Source organism: Carcharhinus amblyrhynchos, chromosome 13, assembly GCF_965287045.1.
Source record: "Carcharhinus amblyrhynchos chromosome 13, sCarAmb.v2.hapA, whole genome shotgun sequence".
NCBI lineage: Eukaryota > Metazoa > Chordata > Chondrichthyes > Carcharhiniformes > Carcharhinidae > Carcharhinus > Carcharhinus amblyrhynchos.
The window spans coordinates 33,541,755-33,564,159 of NC_137336.1; the positions used below are offsets into that span (position 1 = coordinate 33,541,755).

The 22,405-nt window shown below is 40.2% G+C and overlaps 1 long non-coding RNA gene across 2 annotated transcripts; it reads left to right on the top strand.

Moving 5' to 3' along the window:
* Position 1: 1 nt before the first annotated feature.
* Positions 2–20,570, top strand: LOC145351822 (uncharacterized). Of its 2 annotated transcripts, XR_013888459.1 has the most exons (3): positions 2–89; positions 2,071–2,155; positions 13,451–20,570. It is a non-coding gene; the product is annotated as an uncharacterized LOC145351822 (long non-coding RNA). The 2 variants fall into 2 exon arrangements; XR_013888458.1 differs by lacking the exon at positions 2,071–2,155 and having other exon boundaries at positions 4–89.
* The last annotated feature ends 1,835 nt before the right edge of the window (positions 20,571–22,405 follow it).

Here is a 22,405-nt window from a genome sequence, read left to right on the forward strand (position 1 = left end):
GGTCAGCAACAGGGGGAGGAAAAAGGTGCCCGGTGCGAGCAGACCGAGGTCAACAAACCAATCATTGAAGTGCAACGTTCAAGTAACAAGTAAATATTTGCTGATGTAAATTCAAGTTGCTCTTGGCTAGGGAAGCGGGCACAGGGTGGTGTGTGTTTTCAATCAGATGGAACTGCGCCTCTGGGAACAACATTACGAGAGTTGACCTTTCCCGGGAATTCCTACATTCACCAGCAATTCCCACCCCCCTTCTCCCTGTGATGTTTGCAAGTGTACACAGAATGGGCCTATGCTTTCAGCGACCATTTCCTTGGGGTGTTTTTAAACTTGTCAAACGTGTTCTAAAGTGGTTGGTCCAACTTTTTTTTTCCTCTCTATATACGCAGATTCAAATTCACAGGTAAAGGCAAAATACTGCTTATGCTGGAATCTCAAACAAGAACAGAAAATGCTGGGGAAACTCAGTAGGTCTGATAGCATCTGTGGAGAGAGAATACGAGCCAACGTTTTGACTCTGGGTGATAAAATAGTTTCGGTTCCCTGCTGTCAAACCTGCTGAGTTTTAAAGTGTCACAAGTAGACTTACTTTAACACTGAAAAATCCCCTGGTCGCTGTACTCCGGCGCCTATTTGGGTGCACGGAAGGGGGGGGCGGTGATAGAATTTAGCATGGTCAACGCACCTAACCAGCATATTTTTCAGACTGTGGGAGGAAAGCAGAGATTACAGAGGAAACCCACGCAGACAAAGGGAGAACGTACAGACTCCACATTGACAGTGACCCAAGCCAGGAAGGGAACGTGGGTCCCTGGCGCTTCCAACATTTTCTGTCTTTGTGTAAATTTGCAGGTGTTTGCACATTATTTCTGGAGAAAGGGGGTGCAATAGAGGGGTGTTGTGCCAATAACAAGGGAGCAAACTGCAATCATAAGAACAATGAGCTAAAGGCTACAAATAATGATGAAAGTGCAAGGAATCAATTGACTACACACTGTGCAGAAGGACTGGTAACAGCATATAAAACAGATCAAAACACTGTTGATGAATTGTATTGATGGGTCAGTGGACAAATGCATGCGCTGTGGTATTTTGGCAGTCTGGTAAGGTCCCAAGTAGATTTGATTTCGAATCAATGTTTAACTATTTGAGCAAGATAGGAATACCACAACAGATCTTGTGTCCATAGATTAAGGAGTACAAAGGTCACCAACGCAAGGATAGATGAGAAAAGTTCTTCAGCCTGTTTAATTCATCTTTTCGTCAAGACCTCTATCACAACATCCAAACATTTCTTGAATGAGTCCAGAGTTTTTGGCCCTGCTGCCCTGATTTGGGAAATTATTCTGGATATTAATTATTTTTTGTGGAAATTACTTCCTGAGATTAGCCTTGAACAAGCTTTCTATTTCATTATGCTTCTGTTCCCTTGCTTACCTAACCTAAACCTAATTTGATGCTCTAAAGTTAACTTTTTCTGTTCCATTAATTAGATTCCTCCATAAGGTCCCATTTCATTCTCAGCTTTTCAAACTTGACATTTCCTAACTTTGTCCAATAATTCAGTCTTCACCATTGTTTCAATGTTTTCCCTGTGCCTCAGACAGTGTGAACTGTGCAGTTGAAAGAGAGGAAAATCAGCTTTTGATCATTGTCAGAAAGTATATGTGGGCAAGAGGGATGGGGGAAAATAGGATCACAATCAACTGCAATAGTCAACATTAATTGACTAGCCTCATACATAACTAAGTGCAGCTTTGGCAATAAAGCAATCAGTAGCCATGAAACCATAAGCCAATGTGAGTTATTAATCCTGGAAATACAGCAGGGCAGGATTTTAACCAATCTCCTCCAGGCCAAGGATCAGCATTGGTTGCATAAGAGAGAAAGATGCACATGTAATTTCACGTTCTCTAGGATTTCCCAGAAGTCCTGACCCCTGAAGAATTTCTTGCTGGTACTTTGTCCAATAATTCAGGGAAGTGGAAGTTTTATGCACCAAAGAATGACAAAAAATGAAAAAGAGTTGCACTAACAAAAGGTATTTTCAACAGTGTGTTCTACTCCCACCAGAGTTTTAATCCCAACACACAAGAATGTCTGAATTGTGGAGGTGGAACTGACAGATGAAGCTGCACATGAATTACCAAAAGGCTTGGTCACTTTTTTTAAAAATTATTTTCATTTGATACAGGTGCTGCTGGCAAGCCAAACATTTATTGTCCATCATTAATTGCCCAAAGTGATGGTGAGCTGCCTTCTTTCTTGAATTGCTGTAGTCTATATGGTAGCAGGTCACTGGCAGTGGCATTTATATAGATCAAGCATTTTGACCCAACAATAAAGTTAAAGCATACAATATTAAGTGGCATAGCACAACTTCAATAGGACGTTAGATAAAGTACTGAAAAAATTGGATTGGAAGAATAAGTATCAGTTTCCTATTAGTCTTAATGACATATAAAGTATATGGATTGGGTATCAGGCATAATATCAAAATATCAGGGAAAGAAAGCATTGTTAACTCTGAAGTGGCTTCAGGGTGTACGTGGACAGGTTAATGATTGATAAGGGACAGAAACCTTATTGCAGAGACTGTGAGGTAGCATAAGAGGAATAAAAGAACATACTAAATTGTAAGGGAGCACACAGAGACAGGTTCAAATGTACACATTTTTAAAAGCACGTAAGATGCTAGCTTAGTAACTAATGATAGAGCATATAAAACAGATACTAATGATTTTCATAGGTTCTGCATTGTAAGGCCAGAAAAATCACCGGTTACAGTTTCCAGCACTTGCTTTATCACGTTACTATGGCTACAGTTTTGATCTCAAAATTGGTTTTGCCCACATATTCCTGCAGCACTTTACTTTGTTTGAATACCTCAAATATTTCATTACACAAGCCTCTCATTTAAAGTCATTGTCTATTCCAACCCCTCCCCTTCCCATGTCCATTGCTGACATTCTCTTAATTAAGAAGTTTCTTTCAAGTTCATTTATTAATGATTAACTTGTATTTGTGTTACCTTGTTTTACACTTCTATCTACTCCTACAGAACAGTTTCAGAATTTGAAAGGAAAACTTTTGTATTTCACTATATAGATCGTCAATTAGTGTGAAATAGAATAATGTAACATGAAGAGGGAGCAATCACAGTGCTGCTGATTATTGTTCACTGCAACTGACAATCACTCAGTTTAAAAAGGAGTCCTATACTACTGCACATTATGCTCAAAATAAAAACAGTATTTGTATAAAGTGGTGTTAAAAGTTATCATTCTTGCAGCCTACTGTAAGATGCATTATTTCTGAGCAAATTGGGAGGAAAAGAGCATCAAGACTCACACTGAAGTTGACAGAGATCAAGTTTGATTAAAAGGCTCCAATGATAAATATAACATTATGAAAAACAAGTTGCAATAAATTTGATATGCAGTGGATGATAGCATAAGTTTGAATATTTTAATATGAAAACACAATAAAAGGTCCTTAACTGGATAAATAGAAAGTAATCAGATTGTCTTAAGTGGGCAGCACAACAACAGAATTCTGAACAACGCGATCCAAGATGGCTCTATTGATCTTGATAAAGGATATTACAAGTAAAATGATTAAACTTATAAATAGTGTCACAAGATATTCCAAGGAAAGATCAATAGATATAATTGAGCAGGAGAATGTCAAAAATTATCCAATGTAAAAAGTGCAAAGTATTAAGTATGGTCGTAGAGCATGATAGGATTTACTAATGCAAATAACAGAATAAGCGGCCTTAACTTTGAAAATAAGCACACTAGATAGCAGCAATCTGAGTGCAAATCCATGTTATGCTTGTGCCCGATGGAATACAATTTCCTTGAAAATATGTGAAAAAGCACTGATGAGATCATAGTTGGTCCACTGTACACAAAATGGGACAGATAAACATAAGAGTAGCAAGGTGATAGTAACATTAAAATTAGTGTTCATATTGGAGGGAAAATACTAAAAAGGATGAGGGAAAAATACACACTCCTCCTCCCTGCCACCGCCCCCCCAAAAAAAAATTTTAAAAACCATAAAAGGAATCAATATCAAGGACACAGAAATCCATTATCAAACTAGAAAACCTTAGCTGTATCAACTATCACATTATTGTTAGTTTATGGAAGGGACTGCCATCTAGTGCAGAGACTGTGCATTCACTTGTACAATAAGAAAATAAATTGATTGCTGATTCTACAGGAAAAAAGATAGCCAGCACTGAAACAAGACACAATTAGTCTGTGCACACTATTTACTCGCATATTTGTATTAAGTTGGATTGGCCAAATAGCTTATATTCAACCATCTTTATGTAGTGTGTATTGCAGATTGTCACAGTTTATTTTGTAGGAGAAATCAACATCTAGCAATATTAAAAATGTATGGTTGTTTCTCCTGTGAAATAGGATCTTACTATTCCAATGTTGACTAGAAAGCAAAGGGTTATGTTCAATGCGTGTTTTGTGACTGGGGTCCATTGGGGTCTCATGCTTTTCTTGATATACACCAAAGACTGAGACTTAATTGTAGGCAGCATAATCAAGTTTGGAGATTGAAATCATTGTTAGTGAAAAATGAGAATGTAGATAGACATCAGGAAGATATTGAAAGATTAGTTAAGTGGACAGAAAAGTGATTTGAAGACACTGTACCTTTAAGAAATATATCTATATCATGTTTCTTGTAAGGGGTATGTTTAAAATGCAGCTCTGTTTTGCAGGATGATGGTTTGTGTAGGAAAACTTTTAAATTAGTAGCTGGGAGAACACAGTAAGTACTCATGAGACATCAAATGCTTGTTTAAGCAGGAGCTAATAATGCATTTGTTTTTACTCAAGTTCTGCAAGCTCCAGGACTGTTAAACCAAGTCACAAGCAAATATGTCTGTGTTTTGAAAAGAGAAATTATGTTTGATTAGAACTCTGATAGGTTAACAGTTAAGAATTGTATCGTCTCATTTTTAAGTATTATTCAGTTGTTAAAAGTTAAGCTAATTCATTTTTATAGTTTAACCATATTGTTAAATAATTTTTGACAAAGCTCCCTAGTGTGCCAGTAGAATTGTGCCTGGAGTGAGCATATCCTCACATTAGTACCAAAATAAAAGAATGTTGGGGCCTAATTTGGCTTCATAATATACCTTGTGGTTTCTGATGTGGTACCCTAACAAAAATTGTGGGCTCTTTTCTATGGGTGTTGAGGACCTGGTGTTTTTCTTCAGGTGTTGTATTCAGTTAATTTAAATAGGAGTGCCTTTTAGAAAAATGTCTCTTCCGGTGACTAAAGATTTCCTGGATGTGGAAGAGGTCACCTGGAGTGGTTTACAAAAGGTGGTTGAAACCAAAATTTTGGATTTGGCAAGCAAGCTAGCTGAAGTTGATTGTACCCAAGGGGTGAAGGCGGCAGAGGTAGTTTCATTTAAATGCTTAGCATTTAAATCTGCTGGAGACAGCGAGTCATCAGAACTGGCTAAAACTTAGTTACAAATGAAACAGCTTTAACAGGAAAAAGAGCTTGAATTCGAAGCAAAAGGAAAATAAGAGTTTTGAACTTCAGAAACTGAAACTGCAAAGAGATTACTGGTCAAGGTAAAGGGAGAAAGAGTAGGAATTAACCATTCTTAGTCAAAATCCTAGTGGGGTTATGTTTAAATATATTCAAGCCAAAGTTTGACAAGAAGAATGTAGAAGCCTTTTTCATTTCATTTGAATAGGTAACTAAAAAATTAAAATGGCTATTTGGTTCAAACAAAGTTGGTAGGTAGTGGCTAAAAGTTGTGGGCAAGTAGAGGATTGGGAGAGGTTTAAAAATCAACAAAGAATGATGAAGAAGTTGATAAAGAAAGGAAGGATAGACTATGAATCTAAACTAGCGCTAAATATAAAAAAGGATAGTAAGAGTTTTTATAAATATATAAAGAGGAGGAGGCTGGCTAGGGTGAATGTTGGACCCTTAGAGAATGAGAGGGGGGATTTAGTGGTGGGGGATGAGGAAATGGCTGAGGCCTTGAATAAGTTTTTTGCTTCGGTCTTCACGGAGGAGGACGCGAATAGTTTGCCGGGTATTAATGATGGAAAGATGGTAGGAGTTGAGGGCCTGAATGAGATCATTGTCATTAGAGAGGTAGTGCTCTACAGACTAGTGGGACTGATGGTGGACAAGTCCCCAGGACCGGATGGAATGCATCCCAGGGTTCTGAAGGAAATGGCAGAGGTGATAGTGGATGCCTTAGTGATTATTTTCCAAACCTCGCTGGATTCCGGGGAAGTGCCGGAAGATTGGAAAACGGCTAATGTTACGCCCCTGTTTAAAAAGGGTAGCAGGCAAAAGGCAAGGAATTATAGGCCGGTTAGTTTAACATCTGTTGTAGGAAAAATGTTTGAATCCGTCATCAAAGAAGAAATAGCGAGGCATCTTGAGAAGAATTGTTTGGTAGAGCAGACGCAGCATGGATTCATTAAGGGGAAGTCGTGTCTGACGAATTTATTGGAATTCTGTGAGGATGTGTCTAGTGCGGTGGACGAAGGGGAACCGGTGGATGTGGTGTTTCTTGATTTTCAGAAGGCGTTTGATAAGATGCCGCACAAAAGGTTGTTACAGAAGGTTAGGGGGCATGGAGTTGGGGGTAAGGTGTTAGCATGGATAGGGGATTGGCTGTCAAATAGGAGGCAAAGAGTGGGTGTCAATGGGTACTACTCGGATTGGCGGTTGGTGACTAGTGGAGTTCCCCAGGGATCAGTGCTGGGGCCTCAGCTATTTATCATTTATATAGATGATCTGGAGGAGGGAGCTGAGTGTAAGGTGTTGAAATTTGCTGATGACACAAAGATAAGTGGAAAAGCAAATTGTGCGGAGGGTGTAGAAAGTCTGCAGAGGGATCTAGATAGGCTGAGCGAGTGGGCGAGGACCTGGCAGATGGAATACAATGTTGGCAAGTGTGAGGTTATCCACTTTGGCAGGAATAATAGTAGGAAGGACTACTACTTAAAAGGGCGAAAAGCTGCAGCATGCTACGGTGCAGAGGGACCTGGGGGTCCTTGTGCATGAGTCGCAAAAACCCAGCCTACAGGTGCAGCAGGTGGTCAGGAAGGCAAATGGGATGCTGGCCTTCATAGCGAGGGGGATTGAATGTAGAAGCAGGGAGGTCTTGCTGCAACTGTACAGGGCACTGGTGAGGCCACAGCTGGAGTACTGTGTGCAGTTTTGGTCACCACACTTGCGCAAGGATATTTTGGCCTTGGAGGGAGTGCAGAGGAGATTCACTAGGCTGATACTGGAGTTGAGGGGGTTGAACTATGAAGAGAGGCTGAATAAACTGGGCTTGTACTCGGAGTTTAGAAGGATGGGGGGATCTTATTGAAACGTATAAGATGATGAAGGGGATGGATAGGGTAGAGCTGGAGAGGTTCTTCCTGCTCAAAGGACAGCAGGACTAGAGGACACAGACTCAAGATGGGGGGGGGGGGGGGGGGTGGCGTTTAGAACAGAGTTGAGGAGGAACTTCTTCACTCAAAGGGTGGTGAATCTCTGGAATTCTCTACCCATTGAAGTGGTGGAGGCTATCTCGCTAAATATATTTAAGACGTGGGTAGATAGGTTTTTGGTAGGCAAGGGGATTAAGGGTTATGGGGAGAAAGTGGGAAAGTGGAACTGAGCCACTTCAGATCAGCCATGATCTTATTGAATGGCGGGGCAGGCTCGAGGGGCTAGATGGCCTACTCCTGCTCCTATTTCTTATGTTCTTATGTTCTTATAGAGCTATTGAGGTGTTTGCATCACTATCAGAGAAGGTATCTAGGGATTATTGTGATGTGAGAAACATCTTAAGTGTATTTGAACCAGAGCCAGATGCTAACAGACAAAAGTTTAGAAATCTAAGGAAGGAACCAAGTCAGACGTATATCGAATTTTAAAGAATCAAACAACTTAGCAAGGTGGATAAGGACATTGAAAATAGACCAGATATATGACACTTCTAGGGAAATGGTTATTTTGGAAGAATTTAAGAAGTAGTGAGGATTCACGTGGAAGGGGATTAAAACTACAAGATGGTAGCAGAAATGGAAGATGATTTTGAGTTAGTTCATGAATCAAGGTTTAGTCTGACATCAATTTCAAACTGAGGAATAGAAGCTGGGGAAAAGAGAAATCCACATAAGAACACAAGAAATAGGAGCAGGAGTAGGCCATCTAGCCCTTTGAGCCTGCCCCGCCATTCAATAAGATCATGGCTGATCTGAAGTGGATCAGTTCCACTTTCCCACTTTCTCCCCATAACCCTTAATTCCCCTATCATTCAAAAACCTATCTACCCGTGACTTAAATATATTTAGCGAGGTAGCCTCCACCACTTCAACGGGCAGAGAATTCCAGAGATTCACCGCCCTTTGAGTGAAGAAGTTCCTCCTCAACTCTGATCTAAACTGCCTTCCCCCCCCCTCCTTATCTTGAGGCTGTGTCCTCTAGTCCTGCTATCCTTTCTAAGCAGGAAGAATCTCTCTACCTCTACCCTATCCATCCCCTTCATTATCTTATATGTCTCTATAAGATCCCCCCTCATCCTTCTAAACTCCAAGAAGTACAGACCTCAAATGGTCACGGAAAAGAACGTCTCACTGGAGATAGTAAGGAGACGTATGATGGTGAAAGAAAAGGGAGACGTATGAGGTGAAAGAGAAATAAAACACCTTAGCTGTTTTAAGTGTAATAAAGTTAGACACAGTTGCAGTATTGTGGCTTAAGATAAAGCACTGGGAAGGCAGATGTGATAAAACAGGATAAACCAGTGGAGTTTGTTAAAGTGGCAAAGGAAACAATATTTGAAGCTAAAGAAGTGCAGAACAACATATCGCTTGTTCAGGGGTTCATAGCATCATAGCATCCCTACACTGTAGGAGGCCTTTCAGACCAGAGTCTGTACCAACTCTCTGACGGAGCATCTTACTCAAGTCCAACTCCTGTCCCATCTCCATAACACCACACATTTATCTTGCTAATCCCCCTTACCTGCATATCTTTGGCCACTAAAGGGTTGATTTTTGCATGGCAAATCCACCTAACCTGCATGTCTTTGGACTGTGGGAGGAAACTGGAGCACCAAGTGGAAACCCACTCAGACACTTGGAGAATGTATAAACTCCATACAGTCAGCCACGAAATTGAGCCTAGGTCCTTGGCTAACCACTGTGCCAACTGTTGGTTTATAAGCGAGTGCCAGAGTTTATTTACGTGGGTATGGTTTACTCATATGTACCAGGAGTAAAGAAATTATGATCTTCATGGATACTGGATCAAGTCAAACTTTAGGTGATGAGAGATGAGGAGATATGCAGTTTGGAAGGAGTATTGACAGAAGAGGTAATAATATGTGGAATTCAGAGTGAGAAAAGGTTAGTGTTCCATTATATAAAGTAACATTGGAGTGTCCCGTCAAGAGTGAAGTGTAGTAGGAGTAATAGAGAAATTATCTTGTCCAGGAATATAGTTTATCTTGGGTAACAATGTAGCTTGATTACAGGTGGAAGTGATGCCTGTGGTTGAAAAGCCAGCGGAGAATCAAACAACTGAGTTGTTGAACATAGAACACTATAGCACAAACAGGCCCTTCAGCCCACAAGTTGCACCAATCACATCCATACCTACCAAGCCATAGAACTATCTATAACTCCCAATCCCATATACTCATCCAGAAGTCTTTTAAGAGACCCCAGTGAGTTCGCCTCTACCACCACCAACGGCAGCCGATTCCACTCACTCACCACCCTGAGTGAAAAACCTACCCCTAATATCTCGTCTGTATTTGCTTCCCAGCACCTTAAACCTGTGTCCTCTCGTAGTGACCATTTCAGCCCTGGAAAATAGCCTCCGAGAATCCACCCTATCTATTCCTCTCAACATTTTATAAACCTCTATCAGGTTGCCTCTCAATCTTCATCTCTCTAGGGAGAAGAGACCTAGCTCCCTCAACCTATCTTCATAAGGCATGCTTCCCAATCCAGGCAACATCCTTGTAAATCTCCTCTGCACCCTCTCAATAGTTTCCACATCCTTCCTGTAGTGCGGCGACCAGAATTGTGCACAGTACTCCAAGTGGGGTCTGACAAGGGTCTTATAAAGTTGCAGCATTACCTCCTGACTCCTAAACTCAATCCCTCGATTAATGAAGGCCAGTACACCATACGCCTTCTTGACCACATCCTCCACCTGCGAGGCCGATTTGAGCGTCCTATGGACCCAGACCCCAAGATCCTTCTGCTCCTCAACACTGCTAAGACTCCTACCCTTGATGTACTCCTTCATCCCATTGATCCTGCCAAAATGGACCACGACACATTTATCCGCATTGAAGTCCATCTGCCACTTCTCCGCCCAGTCTTGCATCCTATCTATGTCACGCTGCAACTTCTGATATCCCTCCAGACTATCCGCAACACCACCAATCTTCGTATCGTCAGCGAACTTACTAACCCATCCCTCCACTTCCTCATCCAGATCATTTATGAAAATGACAAACAGCAAGGGTCCTACAACAGATCCCTGGTGACCAACCTCCATGCAGAAAAAGAACACACATCCTGGGACTTTTCCTGATTGTGTAATAACAAGGTCATAAAGACACAGATTAAGACAAGAGGAGAAATCAGAGTGAAGATAAGAAAGTTGAAGTTCAGTTATCAGAAACAATTTTTGATTAAATGGGTGGAAAAGAACAAGAACAGATAGAGGATGAGGTGGATATTTTTAGTTCAGGAAAGTTGGAGTTACAACAGAAAGATATTGAAATAAAATAGTTGTATCAGAAAGCATAGACAGGAGAATCTGAGTGTATACCGAAGTGCTATTACATTAAAAATTATGTTATGATGAAGAAGTGGAGACCTTTACATATTCAGGCACTTGAAAAATGGGCAGAAATTCATCAAGTGTGTTACCGAAAGGAGGAAATGAGAGTAGGAGGTAATTTAGGAATAAGGAAAACGCAAGCAAAAATACAAAAAACATTGTTTGGCCTGGAGTGCATAAAGATGTAATTGCATTTTGCAGTACATCTCACCATCAGGTAATAGGAAAACCTCAAGCAGTAGTCAAACCAGCACACCTGGTACCCATTCTGACATTTGAGGAACCTATTACTATGATCCTAATTGGTTGTATGGAACCTAAAACAAAAGTAGGAATCAGTATTTGTTGACCATAACGGATAGAGATGTACAGCATGGAAACAGGCCTTTCGGCCCAACTCATCCATGCCAACCAGGTTTCCGAAACTGAACCAGTCCCATTTACCTGTGTTTGGTTCATATCCATATTAACCTTCTCCCTCAGGTCCCTTTTAAATCTTTCCTGTCTCACTTTAAATCTACACTCTCTAGTTCTGGATTCCCCTACCCTAGGGAAAAGACCTTGGTTATTAACCTTATCTATGCCCGTCATGATTTCAATGTGTCCACTAAATTTCTGGAACCCATTCCATTATGTAATATTACAGCTAAAAGGATTGTAAAAGAATTACTTTTTTTTAAAGAAAACAGATTCGGACTAGCCACAAATATCCAATCAGATGAAGGATCCAATTTTACTTTGAAGTTGTTCTGGAAAGTTATGGGTGGTTTAGAAGTGAAGCAATTTAAAATTTAAAAGGAAGGCAATGGCTTAATGGTATTATTGCTAGACTATTAAACCAGAAACTCAGCTAATGTTTTGGGGATGGTTTGAATCCTGCCATGGCAGATGGTGACATTTGAATTCAATAAAAAATATCTGAAATTAAGAATCTTCTGATAACCATGAAACCATTGTTAGCTAATTCATTAATTACTTTTCGGGAAGGAAAGCTGCCATCTTTATCTGGTCTGGCTTACACATGATTCCACAGCCATAGCAACTAGGGATGGGTGATAAATGCTGGTCAGCCAACAATGCCCATGCTTCACGAATGGGTTAAAAAAATGAACTGTATATCATCCAGAATTTCTCAAACTCTAAAAGACCATATTGAAGGCCCATACTTGGGATTATCCAGAAAATTGGGATAAAGGAATTCCATTTGTACTTTTTGCAATTAGGGAAGCACCTAATGGATCAACTAAATTTTTGGTCATGAGGTAAGAGGACCACTTAAAATGGATCAAGGAGAAATTGGTGAGTTAGAGTTCTGAGACTGCATTGTTGGACTATGTATTAAACCGGAGGGAAAGATTAATTAGGGCTGGTGAGTAGGCGAGACACCATTTAAAGACAGCACAGTATGTGATGAAAAAAAGTGGATAAGAGATCAAAATGTGTAGTTTTGTTGGTGGGGATAAAGTATTATTATTATCAGTGGTTGATGAACATTAAAAGCAAGGTGTAGTGGGCTTTATCAAAAGAAAATTGAGTGAAATGAAATATTCACTAAGAATGGCAAAAAGAAGAAAAACAAGTGTGCCATATGTTCAAATAGTATTTTGCGAGGGAAGGAAAGCAAAGCAGGATGTGTTAACTGTTACAACTTGGTGAAGAAACAAATCCAGACAATTCTGAATTTGACATTCTTCAAGTTAGATTGAACAATGAGAAAGTAGTCAGATATTGGGATAAATTACTGAGTTGTACCTTCTAGAGGGAAATCAAAATGACCTGAGTTATTACAATCACATGGACCTATTTGTGGCAACAAACTGGGAAGTACTAAAGTAATTGTGCATGATATAGAAAATGTTAATTAGGCAAAGTCTTCACAGATGTTGCTTTGGGATCTGAAGGACTGGTTGACATTTGCTCAGTCTGAAATGCAGCAGCGAAAGTCTCAAACACTACAAAGGGCTGGTAGATAGTTACAAATCTCAGTTAATGAAGACATGAATGGAGACAGATGAGTGCAACGTGAAACCAGTGAAGGCAGAGATGGAGAATAAGTTACTGGAAGATGAATAAAGAAATTGAGCAGATGCAGAGACAGATGCAGGAAAAGTTAACTGATTTGGTGCCTGTTCCTGAGTTATTGAAATTAACTGAACATAAACTGCATGACTGTTGATAGCAACTCATCATCTATGAGGGGGAAAATGTAGATTAGTCAGCAGTCATGCGTTATTTCAAGATGGAGATTGAGAAGCAGAAGCATTTTACTACTGCAGACAGAAAAAAGGACCACTATGTGAAGGCAGTGTTTGATGAAACTGTACCATTATTCCAAATTAACTGTCAGGATAATAAATTTATATAGCTTGCACAATTGTTGTCCCAAGAAACTGTACCATAGCTGAGGTTCAATTAAATTAATGTTTTTTGCAGTGACGTAAATGCCACAATGATCGCTAAAACCATAATTACAACAAATTTGGACACTGTCTGCTATACATCTTTGCCAAAGAATATGCAGAAAATGAAGATGAAAATCCTAATTTAAAGCTAATATTTTGTGTGTACCATTTCTCAACAGGTGGTGGAGTTGGACTACCTGACAGAGGAATTAAGGCCAGTTAACAAGAAAGTGGACAAGGATAAAAGCAACCATTCTTGATGGCCTGACTACGCAAAGTTGAGAAAGCATCTCTTTGTTCACAGGTTCTGTATGACAAAGTCTGTGAGCAGCTCTGGCAAAAGATTACTTTGGTTTGACGTTTCGGTACTCTGAAAATCAAAGTAACCAGTTGTAGACTGAACAAGGGAAGTTTAAAAGCAAATGCGAAGTGGTTTGTGCGAGTTTGCTTTCAATGTAAAGTTTTAACCTCTGGATTCTGCCCAGATCTTTGAGGACATCAGGATTAATTTACAAGCATTATTTTCGGGCACGGAATCAAAGCAGGATCGAAAACAGAAGGAACTTCATTTGTTATAGTTAAACTTTAACTAAAATTTGTTGTGATGAAAGCTCCAGAGTTTGTCATTAGAATCATGCCTGGAGTAAAACATCACATCCTCACATTAATGCTGAAATAGAATTGTTGTGGTCAGTGGCAAATGAAATTCAATCCAGTTAAAAGTTAGGTAATGTATTGAGACTAAATAGTAGGTGCAGAGGAACCTTGGTGTGCATGTTCACAGATCAGGTAGGTAAGGCAAAAAGGCTTGTGTGATCATTACCCAAATAGGGAAGTTAAGTTTATGCTAGAACTGCAAAAAAAAGCCAAAAACACTATTTAGTCTGCAGCTAGGGTACTGCATTCAGTTCTTGGTCATCATCTTACATGATGTGATCATACTTGAGAAGGTACAGAGGGGATTTTACCAGAATGTTACCATGACTAAAGGAAAGATAGGAGCAAAGAGATACTATGGGACACTTAAATCGAGATGTTTAAAACTATAATAATTTCTCAGTTTAACCAAATTCAAAGCCTTTGCTAAGTCAAAGGCTTTTGAGATCAAAAAAGGCCATGTACAGTAGTTGATGCTATACCTTGCATTTTTCTTGAATTTGTCACACAGTAAAGATATGTCTCCAATGTCTCTCAATGGACGAAAACTGCATAGACTCTTGAAGTAATACTTTGGTCACTGGGAGGATTTTGTTGAAGAGGACCCTTGAAATGACCTTCCTGCAGGAGACTCCTTTGTAGTTACTGCCATAAGACTGATCTCCCTTCTTGGAAATGGTCACAATCACAGCATCCTCAAGATCCTGCAGCATATGCTATTCTTCCCAGATGAGGGATGGTGTGGAATGCAATTATGTTAGAAGTGTATCTCTTCCAGGATGCCATCTGCATTTCAGCTATTGAAGGCTTTTGCAGCCTCACACCTGGCCAAGCTAGTGCTGAGACTGAACTGGACACAGTCTTGGATGAGGAGTTTTTCAAAATGTTCTCTCCAGCGAGCACTGACTGTTTCCCCATCCTTGTTGAGTTCCTCTTAGTGCTTGGATCTCAGCAAGGTGCACTTTTGAGTGCAGGCCATAGGTCATTTTGACCACCGTGGACCATGCCTGAAATTAGTACCTTTGATTTGTTGGACCTCCTTTACCGGTCTTTATGTTGTGGGTTTTATACTGTACCACTACCTTCATTCACTTGTAGGACTGCTGCTAAGCCATGGTGAAGTTTCCAGTCAATTAAGGCTTTGCACTTGTAGTTTGGTTGAACCAGTCATGGTGTTTCCTGATAGTGAGACCAAGGACCTTCTCAGGTGCTCATTATGATGGATTTTGGGCAAACCATAATGCCTGGTAGATTGTGTGAAACAATGAGGTGCTGCCTGAAAAGGGTCTCCTTGGTAGAATCGCTGAAGTCTTTGGTGTTAAGTTCCTTGTGCCATTATTTTGTGGTCTTTGCCTCATCTCATCTACCTTCCCCATCAGCTTGGTGCCTAAAGAGCAGTGATCTGTCCAGCAGTCATCAGTATCTGTCATGGTGCAGTGATCTGGACATCTCTGCAGTCACTTACTCAAACGATGATGTAGTCATCCTTCCACAGAACAATACGTCCTTCAGTTGAATAAGATCAATGATGACATCTTGGGAACGTCCTCTTGACAAAGCAAATGTAAGCAACAAAATTCCTCATCAGCTCCAATATGCTAGGTGAGCCTTTGGCTGATTAAAGAGTACAGAAAGAAATCTCAAACTCAAGACTAAAGTCGAGGTTTACTGGGCAGCAATGACTCCTGTGCTTCAAAATCTTGGACAACCTCAAAGCACTGGAGAAGAATCACCAGCAATGCCTTTGCAAGATCCTCACAATCAAGTAGCTTGAAAGGTGGTCCAACCACCGTGTTCTCTCCAAAGCCAAGTTATCCAGCATCAAGACAAATTAAAAACCAGTTCTACTGGACATGACAGTTCATATGCCTGACACCAGACTCCTGAAACAACTGCCTGTGGTCATCTGGATCTACAGCGACTTTACCTTGTTTTAGATTTAATGTAATCGGTTGAGGATTGTGGCGGTGACACGTTGGGAAGGGTTGTTGAGAAATCCTTTCACCAGTTAGTGGAAGAGGTCAGGAACCCATTGCCTGAAACGATCACATTTAAAAAATATTTGTACGTGCACTTATTGGTGCCATGACTGACAAGGCCTCAGAACAAAAGATGGAAAGCAGGATTAAGCTGAATAGACACAATGCAAGTTACAGATATGGGCTGAATGGCCACCTTTTGTTCTGTACATTTCCAAACAACTAGTAAATGGCATTAGGAATAATCCTGAGATAACTACCCTTGGTGTCCCATTGTTTAATTTGTTTCTTAATCATGTTATGCCTAACACCCGCTCAGGAAAAGCAAAACTGTACCCAATATAATTTCAATTCTCAGCCGTGTCTACAAATGCATCTATCCCTTCACGGACAAATCCATTATTACTACTGTTTTTTCCATCCCTCACTCACTCCAAAAGGTTGGGAATTAGGTTAGTTATGCTAAATTGCCCCCTTAATGTCAAAGGAATTAGCAGGGTAAATACATAGAGTTATGGGGATAAGGCCTGGTTGGGATTGATGAGCCAAATGGCCTCCTTCTTCATGTCGGGATTCTATAACTCTTACTTTTAGCAACTACTGGTGCATGATCACCATCCTGGGAGTTGTCATAGGTGTTCAGGATTGAATATTTGTTTATCATTTCAACAGTCCCAGGTGATTCTTATAACTCTTGCCACTCTGATAATGGTCACCCACTTCCCTTTGTCATTAACTTGTTGTATGTGACAAGTGCTTCCTAAGTTGAGGCTGTCCTTCAATATATTATTCATAGTTCTATGCCTCCTCAGTCCTGCAGAAATCATATGGACTCAAAACATTAACTCTGTTTCTCTCTCTCTCCACAGATGTTGACAGATCTGCTGAGTTTATCCGGCATTTTCTGTTTTTATTTCATGAATTGTATGATTGTGCCCAAGCAGTCATTTCAGAATGAATCCAGGATTTTCCGCACTTCAGATATCACAAGCCTCCGTTATTCCCCCAGATATTAAAGTCAAAACCTTGTTCCTCAAAGTTTAATAAAAGCAAACAGAACGACATGGCTTATTTAACTTTTCAAATATAGTGAATAAGTTTTGAGACAGTAATTGGCTTCACAGAAAAAGTTTAATAGCTAAAAATTAAATCTTAAAAGCTGTTCTTATTGTGGGAACGGCTTCAGTGCCACTGTGAGTGTTAAAATTTAAGTTAAAACCAATGGAGGCTGAGAAGCTAGTCCCTTCTGGTTGGTGATCTGTATTTCAAGTATCAAAACGTGGTACATTCTGTACCTTAAATGTTACAATATCTAGTTGACTAACTGTCACTCTCACAGGTGCTAAATTACAATGGCTCAATATCCTCACTTGCACTCTATAAAATAGGAACCTGCAAATTCAGAAATTTGTCATTTCACTGTACGAAACTTCAGAGGTGCATTCTGTTGTAAAATTGGAAAATGCAACAATTTACACATAGCAAGACTCCACAAACCATAATATGATAAACGACCAGTTAAATGGTGTTAGCTGAGATATAAATGTTGACCAGTGCATCTGAAGAGCTTCCTTGCTCTTCCTCTAATAATGCCATGGGATCTTGGATCTTGAAGAGACTCCAGTTTGACATTTCATCTGAAAGCAAGGATATCCGATAGTCTTGCATTCCCTCGGCACTGTGCTGGAGCGTCAGCCAAAGTTTTATGCTCAAGTCTCTGGAATGGGGCTTGAACCTATACCCTTTTGGCACAAGAGACAAAGGGAAAGGTTCTGATACCGCGACAGATTGAGGAGACTTTCTTCAAAGAGATCAGAACAAATGTCAACATTAGTCATTGTGTGCTACGTGTTAACAACCACCCCATTGGCAAGCATTGGAGCTACAAAAAAGAAACTGTGGAGAAATACAATCAGGAAGTTGAGGCTGCAGAGGAAGGGTGAGGGCCAAGAGTGCTGCCAGAACTGTTAGGCAGCAATCAACTTCGGTCTCTTTCCCAGTACACCAACTATCCCTCCCATCCACCCAACGCAGTTCTCAAACTGACTGCCTCAGATAGTCTGGTGTTGATCTTACAAGACGTATAATCTCAAGGATAAAATCAATCCAAAAAAGGCATTTACTCCATCAAAATTCACCACTTTTCATTTGTCAATGAAAAACAAATATTGTCTATGTCATCATCTGGAGACAAATCTCATGCATGAGAGCAGAAGGGTGGTAGTGAGACACTTTCAAAACTTATCAATATTTCAAAAATCAAGTCATGCTGGCATATACAAATGACAGCAGTGTGGGCGTTTATTGAAGTTATAAAAAAAACAACATGGAGAGGTGGATTTGACACCAGGGAGAGATCAGCCATGATCTGATTTCATGGTGGAGCAGGCTCAAAGGGCTTCTGCTCCTAATTCTTATGTTCCTATCAGAGGCTCCACGATTGAGTTTCATGGCAGTGCTTGGTGCAACTAATGGTTTATATGGTTCTAGCATAATCTCCATGGTTGACTTCATGGTCTGGTAACATGCAGGAAAATCGTGCACAGAATCATTGCACTTCTTCATTGCTTTCATTTAATGGAAGTTCACTGGAGGTTGCCTGGTGTACTTGAGGTTTATGCTTTTCAGCCAGCTGTTCTCTTCTGTAGATTGAGTCCTCAAGGTCTGAATCTCTGCTGTCTGTAGCAAGGCTTCTGATGCAAGGTCACCATCTGTCGACATAATTCTTGGGCCTTTTTCCTGCACGCACAGTGAATTTCTCAGTGCAGCCTTCTCTATTATCTACATTCTAAATTAGATGAGATGCCAGTCTCAGAGCTGCTGCTTGCTTGACTAAACGTGCTCCACTTCTGCTGAGCCCTGTAAGATTCAGGTTCTGAAAGGAAATGGAGGGATAAAGGTTAGCAGAAACATACCAGTGACCAGCCCTTTCACGGAATTATGGAAATTTGCAGCACAGGAGACTGCCATTTGGCATACTGTCTGTATCAGTGAAAAATAGCCATCCAACCTAATCCCACTTTTGGTTCACAGGCTTCTAGATTATGACACTTCAAGTACATTTTCAAGTACTTTTTAAATGTGCTAAGGATTTTTATCTTTATAATCCTTTCATGCAATGAGTTCCAGGCCCCAACATTTCTGATCAACTCCTTTCAGTTTGAGTCTATACTCCCAGTTTATTGATCTATATAGGTTTTTCCTATATCATAGGCCCTTTTATACACCTCCATTAAACTTCCTCATAGCCTCTTCTATTAGAAAGAAAGTAACCCCAGACTATCAAGTCTTCTCTTGTAGCTAAAGTTTTCCATTCCTGGCAGCATCCTCAAATCTCTATCGTGTCCTCTCTAGAACAATCACATCCTGTGTGTAATTCGGCAATCAGAACTGCAGGCAGTATGTGAGCTTGATGTAATAGGTGGTTTATACAGTTCTACTGTAATCTTGTTCTCTTCCCTCTGCCAATAAAAGTTTTCCTCTATTCCTACTTAATGTATTTGTCCTATTACTTCCAGTGATCTGTTTACATGTATTCCAAGGTTCCCCTGCACTTCAGTATTTTACCATTCACCATGTAGTCAACTCCCGTCATTTGTAAACCTCTATTGCAAATTTGTTTCCCACACAATCACGGTTCACAATCCCAAAACTTCACTCATCCGTGTTTCCTGCACATAAGTATTTGTATGTGTAATCACAGTTCGCAATTCTAAAACTTCACTCATCCGTGATTTAAAATGTCGAGATCTCACAGAGCAAGCATGCATTGTGCATGTGATGACTGTTTGCAATTTCACACTTTGCAGGAATGTGCGGGAATAAAACTTGTGTAAATGACAGGAGTTGACTGTATTCCTTTGCCCCGTTTTACCTACCCAAATACACAATCTCACTACTCCAGCTTGAATTCCATTTGCTATTTTTCTGCTCACCTGATCAATCCATTGACAGCTATACTGCGGTACAGTTTACTCACCATAAATGAAATAGCCAATTTTTCTATTGTCTCCAAACTTCTTAATCATACTTTGTATATTTGAGTCTAAATACTTAATATATTCCACACACCAACATCAAGTGACTCAATACACTGGGTCCCTGCGGAACCACACTGGAAACTGCCTTCCAGTCACAAATACCATCAACTCCTGCTTCATTCATCTTCATAAATAATTTTTAGTTGTAGTCACAATCCTTTTGCCAAACAGTTTTGAAACTGGCAGATTCAACAACAGCACTTCAACTTTTATATGCCAAATTTAAACATTTCCTGGCTGTAATCCTGATCTCTGGTCAAACACAAAAAAATCCATTTTTAGAAGACTGTTGCAACGCAGCTGCAATGAAGAAACTTAACAACCAGCATGCTGTGCAGGATCTGAATTTCAAAATGCTGCCATATCATTAAGGCAAGTTAATTTGTTTTACTGGTCCATCCTATTACTTATGCTCCACGTGCATCCCCTCTCTTCGTACAAGTTTAATGTTAATTGTTTTACAATTCTATTCCAAATGAACCAGAGTTGTCTTTTTTTTAAAAAAAGGCCTTTTACTATGTATTGACATTTTTATTAGTATGTATCTGCACCCACAAATCCCTCTGCTCCTCAACTCCAACAATTTTGAAGACTTGTGCTCCAGAATAAATATTCATAGCCAAGCTGTTCCAGGACTGCGACAGGGAGGCAAATGGCCTAGTGGTATTCTCATTAGATTATTAATCCAGAAACTCAACTAATATTCTGGGAACCTGGGTTTGAATCCTGCCACAGCAAATGGAGGAATTGGAATTCCATTAAAAAAATCTGGAATTAAGAATCTACTTATGACCGTGAAATTATCAATTATCAGAAAAACTCACCTGGTTCATTAATGTCCTTTAGGGAAGGGAATCTGCCGTCCTTTCTTGGTCTGGCTGACATGTAACTCCAGATCCACAGCAATGTGATTGACTCAACTGCCCTTCAAGGGCAACTAGGGATGGGCAAATGCTGGCCAGCTAGTGATGCCTATGTCCCATGAATAAAAAGAAACAACACTGATATCTTCCCGACAAAGTGAAAAATTGCCCAGGTATGTCCAGTCCACAAGTACAGGACAAATTGCATCTAGCCAACTAGTGTCCCATCAATCTTCCTATCAGCAGCAAACTGAAAGGTATCATTGACAGTGCTATTAAGCAGCACAACTGTTTATTTTGCGTTACACCGGGGTCACTCAGGCTGTAAAGAGGTCAGAAACTTTGTCCAAACATGCACAAAAGAACTGAACTCGAGGTGAGGCAAGAATAACTGCATGACACCAAGCAGCATTTCTCCCATCAAGGAGTCCTAGCAAAATGGAGGTTAATGGAATCTGGGGGAAAACTCCACCAAAAGGAGTTATACCTAGCACCAAGGAACATGGATTGTGTTGTTGGAGGTCAATCATCTTAGACACTGCAGGAGTTCCTCAGGGTAGTGTCCTAGGCCCAGCCATCCTCAAACCGCTTCAATGATGTTCCCTCCATCATGACGGAAATGGGGATTTTTGCTGCATATAACTGAAGCATAACATCATAACTATGTTCAATTCATCCCATAATAAAAGGATAGGAGTGGCAGTAATGATTAAAGAGGATATTACAATATTAAAGGGAGAATATGTTCTAGAGGGGTCAAGAACAGAATCTCTCTTCCTAAAGGTAAGAATGAAAAAAGGTACAATAACATTGATCATCGTAATGTACAGACCATCTTTTAGTGGAAGGGATGTAGAAAAAGCCAGGCTATGGAAAAGGAACATTCCAAAACAAGGATACCTAATTAGGGGAAGCAAAGTAAGATGAGAATGCATCCGAGTTGAGTTGTGTTGGAACCAAATCTGGGCAGAAAAGATTGTGGCTGAATAATGGGCACCTTCAAAGAAAAAAGAATGGCAGGCACAAATACTGTAAAGAGGTCAGAAGCTGAGAAATGAGTATTAGTTGTGCTGCTTAATAGCACACTCAGTAATAACTTCTATCAGTTTGCTGATGATGGTGGGTAAATTGATGGGACTCTAACTGATCAGATTGGATTTGTCCTGCTTTTTGTGGCCAGGACAAATATATTCCCTTAAAGGAAAAAAGTAGGACAAATATTAGGGTGACAGTGGTTAGCACTGTTGCCTCAGAGCACCAGAGACCCGGATTCAGTTTTGGCCACGGGTGACTTTGTGGAGTTTGCACATTCTCTTCATGTCTATGGGTTTCCTCCAGGTGCTCCTGTTTCCAAAGATGTGCTGTTAGGTGGATTGGCCATGCTAAATTGCCCCTTGTATCTATGTTAGGTGCATTAGCTATGATGGATGTGCTGGCTTGTGGGTTGCTCTTTGGAGGGTTGGTGCAGACTCAATGGGCCAAATGGCCTCCTCTGCACTGTAGGGACTCTGAAATAAATCCATTGCTTCCTGTATAATGAGATAGAGGGGAAAATGAAAAGGAAGATGTGCACATACAACAGATTTCAGGTAGAA